Source organism: Desmodus rotundus, chromosome 2 (assembly GCF_022682495.2).
Source record: "Desmodus rotundus isolate HL8 chromosome 2, HLdesRot8A.1, whole genome shotgun sequence".
Lineage (NCBI taxonomy): Eukaryota > Metazoa > Chordata > Mammalia > Chiroptera > Phyllostomidae > Desmodus > Desmodus rotundus.
The window spans coordinates 79,294,473-79,305,630 of NC_071388.1; the positions used below are offsets into that span (position 1 = coordinate 79,294,473).

At 42.0% G+C, this 11,158-nt stretch overlaps 1 protein-coding gene across 2 annotated transcripts in view; it reads right to left on the reverse strand.

The window, feature by feature from the left end:
- COL8A1 (collagen type VIII alpha 1 chain) overlaps nucleotides 1-9,998 on the reverse strand; it is a 153,383-nt gene extending 143,385 nt beyond the window's left edge. The window contains exon 1 of one of the 2 annotated variants that reach the window (XM_024558186.4): nucleotides 9,785-9,998. The gene's annotated coding sequence lies outside the window, so the exon portion shown is untranslated. The remainder of the gene's footprint in view (nucleotides 1-9,784) is intronic. The other variant, XM_024558187.4, reaches the window with a different exon arrangement.
- Between the last annotated feature and the right edge of the window lie 1,160 nt (nucleotides 9,999-11,158).

Sequence of the window (11,158 nt, forward strand, 5' to 3'; positions counted from 1 at the left end):
CTCTCTTTACAAGACCAATGCCAAGCAACTCGGGGAGAATTTATGGAGAAACTTTAGCCCTTACAAATCACCCTAGAGAGAAATCATAGTTTTGGTTTTCTTGGGTTTTTTTTTGTTGTTGTTGTTTTAGTTACACAGCCCTTACTTTTTTGGCTCTGAAATGACAGCATGCTTTTAGGAAAAAATACAAGAAAGAAAAAGAAATTAAAAACAGTATTAAACAAGAAACAGAGCCAGTCGGCAGTGTCTAGGAACAGAGCCACTGGAATTCTCTCACTTTGTGAGTCAGAGGCATTGTCACAGGGAGCTGAAGCTTTCCCTCCCATTTATGACAGGACATGACACTGTGAACGGCAGCAGGGAGGAGCCGGGGGGCTATGGAGTTTGGAGGGTGACTCTGATGGGAATACTGGCTCTGCCCCGTCCCAGCTGTGTGACCCTGGGCAAGTTGCTTGACCAAGTAGAGGCTCAGTTTTTCTCATTTTAACTTGGGAATGAAAATACCACCCTTGTGGGGTTAATGTAAGGAATAGAGATAATGGGACCAGCTTGATGTCTGGTCTGGTCAGACATTTAATAAATAATACCTATGATTATTAACTAGTAATGATGAGTTTGAATTTCTCTCTTGGATGACTGCCAGCTACTTATTTTCTTAAAGGATATTAGCCTCCAGGCATTATCTTTGTGAAAGGGAAGGAGAATTCCCAGAGTAGGGCCCTAAGAGAAATGGGGAAGTTGCTGAGGGTGGGAGGTCTGAGTGCCACAGATAAACCAAATAATCCCCAATGTAGCAAGGCACACTAAAATATCAGTAAGTGTGTTCTTACTATAAGAAGTAGCTGCCTATTGATGGTGAGGAAGTAAATGCTCAAGGAAGATGTTTGCCTAATGATCTCAATTAGTGGCAGTTAAGGTGAAACAGAATTACCAGCTTACAGATAGTTGAGATAATTCAGGGAATTAGCTAGGCTTTTTGTTTACTGGAGTATTGCTTACTCTTGCCATTTGTCTATTTATAATACAATATCTAGTGGGAAAGAAGAGATCGTTTCAACCTGGTCAACCTTCAACTTCCCTCCCTCTCTTCCTTCTATCTTTCCATCCATCCATCCATCCACCTATCCAGAATTTTAAAAATACTTAAATTATTCTGGCATTCCTGCTATTATTCTTACTACTACAGAAAACGGAGTTGGGGGCCCAAGACATGTTTGTCTGCTTCTTCCTTTCTCATCTGGGTTTGGAAATCACACTGGGATTGTTTCTTATTTTGTTGTTTGACATAACACATAACCGATACTGACAGTCAATGTGCATTACATGACAATTAGCAACATTGACAGCACCATGTCCCAGTAGATCTTGAAGCAGTGAAGCAGGACAGTGATTCATAAACTTCCATAGAATGCTCAGTCCCAAGACATGCTCTGAGGTTGGGAAGATTTGCCATTGAATCAGTTTAGGTCACGCCATTAACTGTAATGTTTTTGAAGAATGAAAATATGCAGAGCATATTAAGGTCTTTGGGAAGTCTTGAAGTGAACAAGATTGATCATATTGCTTGAGTATTTCTAAAATTTATTTGACCACACAACCTTTTTCTGCAGAAATATATATTAATGTCCCAGGTGTTACTGTTGTGAAACACTCTTTGGCAAGTGTTACAAAGTAGCATTCAGAGATTTACTCACTATAACAGTCATTATCAAAAATTTCATCTTTCTCCAGTTAAAATAAAGTTTTAAAATTGCAAAACCTTTTGTGTGTGTGTGTGTGTGTATGAGGAATTGTCTTTTGATTGGTGTCAAAATATGGACAAGTGAATACATAGGCCTTTTGGGACTCTTAAGCCATAATTTTTTTCTTTTCCCTTTTCTACTTACTCTTGACCTTGTCTGACCCTTTGAGACATGTGGAATTGTCCTTTGTATTCTAAAACACAAAAATGTTCTTGCTGTATCTTGGAAGGTTATGTGCTTATTTGTAATTTTATTTCCTTTTGACTTGGTTTTGTATAAATACCATGAGCCATTCCCAGATGTTGTGAGTATAATCCATTTACTAAACTAAGTAACAGTAACAACATATGCATGAGTAGCATCATTCCGTAAAATACTTGGCAAGACCTCTCTATCTCTAAATGGGAAAGAGAGTGGTTATGTAAGAATACTTCTCTATGGAAGACAGCACAGAGATGATCAATGACTTGCCCAAAGCCCCAGAAAGAGTCAAGGTGTTTTTGAAATTAAAACACTGAAGATTTTCTGGAACAGGAATCTTAGGCCACATGCATACCAACTTCATAGCGTCATCTCTATTGACATCAGAACTAGCTTTAGAGGGTTGCTCTGCTTTCCTGTGACTGCTGTAATTTTTACAAAGCAAGAAGCTCTTCTCTGGTGTGCCAGGGATTTTTTTCCTTTATGGTCCTAATTGATCTCTGTCCCCCAAAAGATTCTGAATTATGCAAATATCTTGACTCTTAATAAGCCATCGGCACACAGCTGGACAATGGAAATGTACAAAGGAAAGTTACTCCCTTTGGGTCTAGGCAGGGCTCTGGCTGCTCCCTGGAGAGACCCCAACCCAGGAGTGCAGGTTCTGGGCCATCTTGGTTGGAGAAGCCTGCTTGGCTCATTTCTGCCTCCTACTTTTTCCCAGCTTCCTTCCCTTTCTCCTGTTGACAGGAGGGTCTAGGCATAGCAGGGCCCCACAGCTTCCTTTTAAACTCATGAGAGCCCTTGGCTCTCTGTGTTTGTCTCTTGTTGACCCCCAGCTACCAGAATTCATTTGTCACTGAATTGAGCATTTAGTCTTGCACATTTTATGTGGGCTGGTGGTAGCCTTGGAAATAACATTTTCTGAGATTGTTCTGAATTTATTTCTAAGAAACTTCTAGATGCTTGGACATTCTCCCATGGTGCATTTTAGCTACTGGTGGCAAAGGACACCTTACTCTACCTTTTATCAGAAAAATTCAAATCTAAAGGCACCCTCTGGGAATAGGTCGGTTTTCTATTCTGAGACATTCAGCCCCTGGTTCCCTCTACTGGTCAAGGACTACCCTCCCCACTCATTTGAACAGCAAGGGATTGGAATAAACTGGGAGCTGGAAGGAGTCCTAGACATGTTGTTTAACTAGGAATTGTGGATCCAATAGCATAGTTTTGTTGCAGATCCCTTTTCTCCCTTCATTCTTCCAACCTCAACAATCTTGGCCATCTAAGCCACAAATTCTTAGCTCCACCTAGAGTCTCCCTTCATGTACTTCTTGGCCTTATCTTGTGTCTGCCTTTTAACAAGAGGCTGTTGTTTAAACTTATAGCCCTGATGAGCACCGTGAGCCCTGGACTTTAAGAATGAATAGTTGCTAAGTAGAGCTCTTTAAAGAAATCTAATGATATACAGTCATCACTTCGAATTTATGAACCAAGGTTAGGTTTATCTTCAGAGTGCACACAGCAATAAGTGGAGCAACATACTAAATGGGATGACAACTACCCAAATGCATCCTGGCTGTCCCAGGATGATGCTCTTCAACCAGCTCTCAAGATTCACTGTCCTCCTGTTGAACTGAAGGCAGCTATGGCTCAGTCTCTCTGCTTCTGTGTAGCAAAATTTCTGCATAAACTAGCCACAGTTACCCTAGTACATGAAGTCTTAATTAGGGAGGCCACTGGCCCAGACTTTCAGAAAAACAGCTGTTTTATCTAGCTAACAGAGGGGAATGGAGAAGCTCCCCAACAGACTGGATCCATTTGATCTCCCGGAGAAGCCAACAGCTGACACCCACACCCAAGCCTATTCAGTTAGAGTTGGAAAAGTAGCATATGAAGTGATTAATTGTCTTTAATCTCAGCACATCAAATGATGCCAATGCCTAAATATCCTGTGATGTAAACACATCAATAGGGAGCTTAAGAGAGGGAGTCTTCAAGAAAGACTTACTTAAAAGAATGTTTTCACAATGATGCGTAGTCATAGACTATGTAAGTTTTAACATAAAATAAATCAATTTCAGAAACACAATTATTATTTCAAAGATATGCAAACAATTGTCAGGCATGTTTTAGAGGAAAGTGAAGACACATCTGGGGTAACATCTGTCCAGTTATATAGGGTAAATTGTTTCCAGAAATGCCACATGAATAGTCTTTTCTACCTTCATCATTTGCTGTATGGAAGTGACTTTATATACTACCAAAAATTTTACTGTGATCTTAGCAGAGAACATTTTGATGGCAGAGAGTTAGTATGCTGGTTTAGAGTCAAGTATAAATGAGGTCAAATGAGGATCTTTCCCTGGTTGAAGTCCAGTCAAGGGTTAAGAAGAGTTTTGATAAATATAATGCTTATAAAGTCTTCACCCACATGAGCCAGTCCTCAAATTGTGCCGTACCAACTGAAGCTTGACCCAAATAGGATCTCCTCATGTTCCAAACATGGGAGAGGGACTTGGTTCCGACAATCTCTTCTCCAGCATCTCAAAACTCTCAAGTGTCTTCCTCTTCTGTTTCAGAGGGATAATAAACCCTCTCGGCTGCACCATTGACTCTATAGTCCCTTGGGCCCTCCCGTCTGTCACAGCACATCTCACACCCACACCTCTCAACAAGTATGTCCCTCAAAATTTCTCTGACTGTCCCTTATACATATTTTGCCATTTTTCTCATTAAAGATCTGGGAAGGTGCAAGTGTTAATTGGGTGGGGAAAAAAGGTTATGCTATAAACTCATCACAGAATAATACATTTGTTCTGTCACATAATATTGGAACTAGGTGTTTAAGCCTGCTGTAAAAAATAGTATAATTTCTAGTATTTGGGTGAGTGTGGGAGGACTAGAGAAGGACTGCACATAGGAACATGGCTTAGCCGTTGGTGAGGCTAAAGAACTCTCCTACGTTTCCTAAAGCAAGGGAAAATCTTAAATTTGATATATTTGAGATTTGAGTACCTATAAGTCCCTATAGACTTGTTATAAGGATTTTTCTGGACCATGTAAAGAAGCATAGATATTTTATACTTAGCTTCTCCCCCACACAATCATTCACCCGCACAACACATTTATACTACGGCCAGGTTCTGGAACGGAGAACAACATACAAGTCCCTGTAACGACGACAGGCAGTGATTTCTCTCTTCACAGGGGTTTGGGTCAATGATTCCAGACATTCCATAGTAGAGGTACTACCAGGTTATGGCTTCTGAGAGCCCTAAATGCCAAGTTCCAACGGAATTCTCGGTACAGTCAGAGACGTCTGAGACACACACTGTGTGGGGAAGACCACTATCGTACAAGGCACAGTGCTGATGGGAGGGCTTGGCTCCATGAGCTCCAGCCCTGGTCCTGCTACACAGGTCTGGGTGACCTTGGGCTATCCCTTAACCTCTCTAACCTCTTCTCATCTGTAAAGTCAACTTCAGTTAAAATCAGCTCCAAAGATCCTTCCAACATTTATATTCAGTGATTTTCTAAATAAGTTTTTTAATCCACAGGAAGTTAGAATAGGGACGAGGTAAATAAAATTGCTTAGAAACTTTATTTCAAAGAGCCCATTGGAGGCAAGCAGCAATTTTAAATTACCTTTTTTTCCTTCTGGATATATGGATTAAGCTTTAGTAAATGTAAAGCCTTTTTATTTGTTGAAGTAAAAATTTACATCCTGTTTAAGAGGAGTATGAGACTTTTGGTAATTAGAAAAGCCACAAGTATGAGTGATCCTCCAGAAACTTGCTCTGTGGGAGTTGAGGAGAGATTTCCTCCAGTGAAACAAGGAGGGATAGCACAGAGAGGTCGGGGCTGCATTTGCAACTCCCGTGCTGAGGGGCAGAAGGGCAGCATTTGTTTTCCAGGGGAGACAATGGAAGTGAGTCCAAACCTATTGGAGGAGATTGAAGGTGAACCATCAGCTATGTTTCAACATCTTATATAATCAGCTGTAGGTGTTGGGAGTTGCTTTTGCTACACTGCTACATTGTAGCTACAATGCTACAACGATGAGCTAGCATTCGTAATTATTTAACTGACTACTCTATGATCAGTTTTGGGAACATTTTTGTTTCAGTCACTGCAGTTTGATACCATGCAATTTCAATGGCTTTGTGGATTTGCATACAGAGGGCCCCCAGATTATAGACATTCCAACCTTGACCTTGTCTGACTCCCTTCCTGCAAATCTATCTCCTTGAGGAAAGAATATACAGAATCTCCTTCCTCAAACAGCAAACACAGTTACCAAAGTGATAGTGGAATGTCAGGTTAGCGCCTTCTCTCTGTTGGTGCTGAAATGTGCTTAATTCTCTCACTCTTTACTCCTTATCTCTAAAAGTGGGAAGTTCAGCAGAGCTCTAATTTCCTACTGTAGGGTGTAAACTGCTGTTAACGACTGTCAGGTCATTATGTCCTCACTATTTTGTAACAGTCTGTGAGTTGGTCCCTTAAAAAAAAATTCTGGATGCTTTTGGTTAGTAAGTTACCTTTCACACAAAACTAAAGAGAGTCTCTAAATTCCAAAGGGCATCGTACTCCTGTTAACCTCCTCCTTTCCTCTCCTTTCGTTTTTCTTGTCACTCAATAGTCGGAACAACGTACCTCTTCAAAGAGAAGATTGTACTCTAGTCTTAAGATCTGTACCTCCTTCAAAAGATGTATGTCAGTGTTTATGGAGACCTGGTGGTAGAGAAAGCTTAGTTAAGAAGAAAGACCTAGTTCTGAGAGGGTTACTTGAAGACTGCAGGTTGAAAAATATGGCTGCAACTCAATCACTCTGCCAACTGCCATACTGAAGCGGATGACCATGGATACGAAGGAGTAAATCGCTGCTCCTAAATTTCAGATAATTACCCAGCACTGGGTCCTTTGGGAGAGCTAAGGTTTGTTTTTTTTTTTTTTTAATGTAAATCACCCATCAGTTAAAAGTATGTTCTGCGGATTTTTATACCCATGATACAGCTTTTAAAATTATAATTGGTAAAATTGTGTGGGTTTTAATGTGGGGCAGGCCTGCAATCTTTCTGGTCTTTAGAATTGAGCTGTTCTCTTCTGTTAGAGAAGGGCACAGTAGAGCTGCTTCTTAACTTCTTATTGGAAATACTCTCATTGGTTTAAGAAAGAAAAACAAGAGCACATATGGATTTTTGTTCTTCCTCATCTCCTCATATCCCACATAAATAATGGCAAAAAGAAATTGCATTTGTAACAGAGATTCTGATCTTTCTATTCTCCTGGGGCACGTCCTAGGAGCGATTCCTCTCAGCTTCCCTCACAATTCTCTACTTATTCCCATTCTCCTCTCCTTGATTTTGATTCACAAATGGAAATACAGTGGGATATACTTTCTGGTGATGAAAGGAATATGATTTTGTACCTTTGGGAGTGGTAGAAAATCTAAAATGTGTGTTTCTCTAGGTGTAGTGGGCCCTTAAAATTAGCAGACCACCTACCCTCTCTGTGTCTCTCGTGAACCCAGTGGCCACTCACCTTTTCTTTTCTGGGAAACATTAAAGAAGTCATTCAAAGACTGCTGGAATAATGGTGCATAGTAATGGCAACGAACCCAATCTGGAGATAGTCATACAATGGCATAAAGAGGAGGCTCACATCATATCTCCACATCGTGTGCAAAAGGGGAGACAGTAGGGTAATTACATGAAATCCCACCACTGACTAGTTTTTAAAACATTTAAGGGAAGTGTCATCTTGCCTGAAGGAAGAATCACTTTAAGTATCTGGGAAAGGCCCCTGTGGAAGTTAGATCATGAGCAATCTAGGATACTCTTGCCCAGTTATTCAGGGCGTTGAACTTGATGGCACGTGGGGAAGGCAGTTACTGTTAAATGTTTCAGAGCTGGTGGAGTCGGTCAGCTGCCAGGAAAAGCAGAAGCAAACCCTGGGAGAACACTTTGCATCTCCAAACTTAGGAACAACAGGGAGCTCTTTTACACTGGGAGCACTATTTTTTTTTTCCTCCCAGAAAAGATAACTTCTCTCAAGGGGATCTGCTGAATGAAGCAGTGTATTTCACCCTTGTGATGATGGGCTTGAATCCGGCACTACCATAAAAGAAGAATGAACTTGGACATACCACACGCTTGGTTTGGCCTTGTCCCATACCTGTGCTCTTGTCATGGTTGATCACTCACTCCCATCAGATATGAAGCAAGCTGTCTGCACTGTGGCTCGAGATAAAAGCTATTTCAATATGCCCAGGTCACGTATTATCTTGGCCAATAGTAATTTTATATCATTTTCTTAAAGGAAACCGCATTCCTTGCAATAATTTTTTCCAATGAAACAAAATTTCACATGACAGAAAGCTTTACATATAACTTTCATTTGAATAATAGCATTGAGTTCCCTCCATGCCAAACAGAATTTTAAAATCTTTATTATTTCTTTTGATATGCAAACCATAACGAGAGTAAGTTTGGAAGACCCTCAGTTAAACTTCTAATGATTCCACTCTCTCTAATAGTGGAGCATTTTTTACAGCTTTTTTGAGTTTTTCCTTTTCAAGTTAAACAATATAAACAAACCAAAAAAAAAAAAAAAAGAAGTGAAACTGTTCCTCTCTTACTTTAAGAACCTTAAGAGCTGAAATAGTGGTTTGGTTTCCTGACTGCCAGCTTTGATTTGCCGTCTGTGAGCGGGCTGGTGCAATTCCCCGGAGGAAACGCTGGAAGAGGGTTTTTCTCCCACATGAGAGAGTTTCATCCCACACAGCCCACAGATTTTGATGGCAAATTTCATGGACCAAGTGTCTGGTTTTACAGAAGCAGAAGAGGAATATGTTTTTCCTTCCACAGGTGCACAATGCTCCTTCTCAGACCTCAGAAATAAGAAGACATCAGTCTTTAAAAATGAGGGTAGCTTAAGCACTGGCTATCTTTGTGAGAATCGGGTGCCAATCGGGTCAGTATTAATTTACTAGATGAGGGCAAAGAAGGTGGCAAGCAGGGGTCAGACCTCCGAGCCTTCTGGCTGATCTTTCTTTATAACCGTCTGGTGTATACCGGAGCACCGTATAATCTGGCCTGTATTTTTCTCTACTGTGAAACATATTGAAACGCTTTATGTTTAGGTGTGTGTATAGAAATTCATGAAGTCCTTTTACACACTTTCTGCCAGTCCAATTCTCATTTTAGGGTGTCTTAAGAAGATAGCTTTGTGAGCACACCCTGCCACGGCTTGTAAACTTGGGTTTGTTCTCTCCTATCTACCAGCCACCTGATTACCGGCTCTGTGGAAAGGGCACCCGTTCACATAATCATTTTTTCCAAGCACTTAAACCTGGAAAGATATATTTTTTTAAGGACTCAAAGAAGCTGTCTTGGGGTTTTGGAAAACATCGCAAAATTGTTAGCAGACCTTTTGACTGTGCTATTTTTAGGAAACTAATTGTGTTCTTTTAAAGCACATTTTTGACAATGGGACAAAGTTTTCCTTGCCCCCACTGATCCGTGAGATATTTTACAATGAAAAATGTCAGTAAAACACCCCAAAAGGATACATTTTAAACTCAGTAACAGCACCAGAGGAAAAGTGATTTAAGAAGAGAAAAGGTTTTTGTAATATTTATGCTTCTGTTTCTGCCCCAAATGAACTTTTATTTTACCGTTCAAACAGAAGTTTGTTTTCAAACCAGTTGCTAGTTAAGGGAGCAGCTGATCTGGCATCCCTAAGAATGAGCTCTAACCAAACAGTACGTGCGCTGACCAGAGGAGGCTTCCTCCCAGCTGACACCCCTAGTAGGTCAGACGCCTGCAGACGTGATATCTTACCTTGAGCACGTAAGGTCCAGGAGAGAGGCTGGGGGCTCCCACAGGAGACGACCAGGAAAGGGCTCTGATCCGGTGCTGGTAACATGCACTTGGCTTTTATGGGCAGGTGGGAGGAGTCGTTCTTCATAGTAGGTGGGCAGGGAAGGAGCTGCGGGCGGGCAGCCCCGGGAGGAGCTGGACACCCTTCTCTGGGGAGGGGCGGAGAGGGCAGAGCAAGGAGCCCGAGAAGAGGAGGAGAGATGGGAGGAGGGGGAGGGGATGTAGGAGCGGAGGGAGGAGTGGACACGGGAGAGGAAGGAAAAAGGAAAGCAACGCAGAGAAATGCAGAAAGGGATGTAGACCACATGTGGAGAAAAGGTTGCGGAGAAAATTAACAGGAGACAGAGAAACACCAAACACGCAAGACTGGAAGGAAAGGGGAATTGAATTATTTTGCGTTTTGATGGGGTGAGGTGGGGGTGTGGGTGACTGCTATCACTGAAGGTGCCTGTGGATTCGAAAAGCTAAATAACGGTGCAGGCAAACTGAAGCGTTCCTAAGCCCGGCACAGGAGGGGAAGCTGGGCGGACTCGACGCGGAGCCGGCAGGAGCGCGGGCGGCGGACCTTCACCCGCGCGACGGACCAGGCCGCCCCCTGCGCCCCCGGCCCGGTCAGCCCACCGCCCGCCAGGAACACCCAGCCCCTTCACTCATCACCCCCGGCCGTGCTTAGTTTACAAGAAAGTTCTCCTGCTGTCCCTAGTGTGCAGCATCCAGGGGCCCCTCTTGAGACTTCTGCAGCGTTAAGGTAAATCCAGCAAAGGTTGGGGAGGATCAGCAGAGATTGGCTTGTGGAGAAAGGAACCTAAAAACCAGCCTCGGTCCTCCAAGATCTGCTTATGTAACAGGATTTCAGGGCTCTCTGCCCTCTGGTTATTTTCGGTATGTAAAAAACTCTCATTCCTAACCATTGGAAAATGTCTTGGTGCCATAGCTCTGTGTGTGTGTGTCTTAAACATTAAGAGAGGATTCAACCAACCAGAGGCTGAAATTCTTAACAAATGCTTTCCGAGAAAGAAAAACAAGCTCCTTAGCTTCTGAGTGTGCCTCACTTACCAGCCCAAGCTTCATTTTTGCTACTAAAGGAATTAAAGTATTTTAAAAGAGAGAACCTGAGCCTTGGGATGGGGTTACTGATGGGGGTCGGGAGGGGCTGGGGAATAGGTGGGTGGGCTGGGGAAAATAAGGGAATTTTTACTGGGCACATTTATATCTAACCATATATAACTATATAAAGCTATATATAACACTATAAAACTATATATGACTACATATAACTTGATACAAATGTATATATAACGACTCAGTGTTCACCACAACCTTATGAGCTAAGTA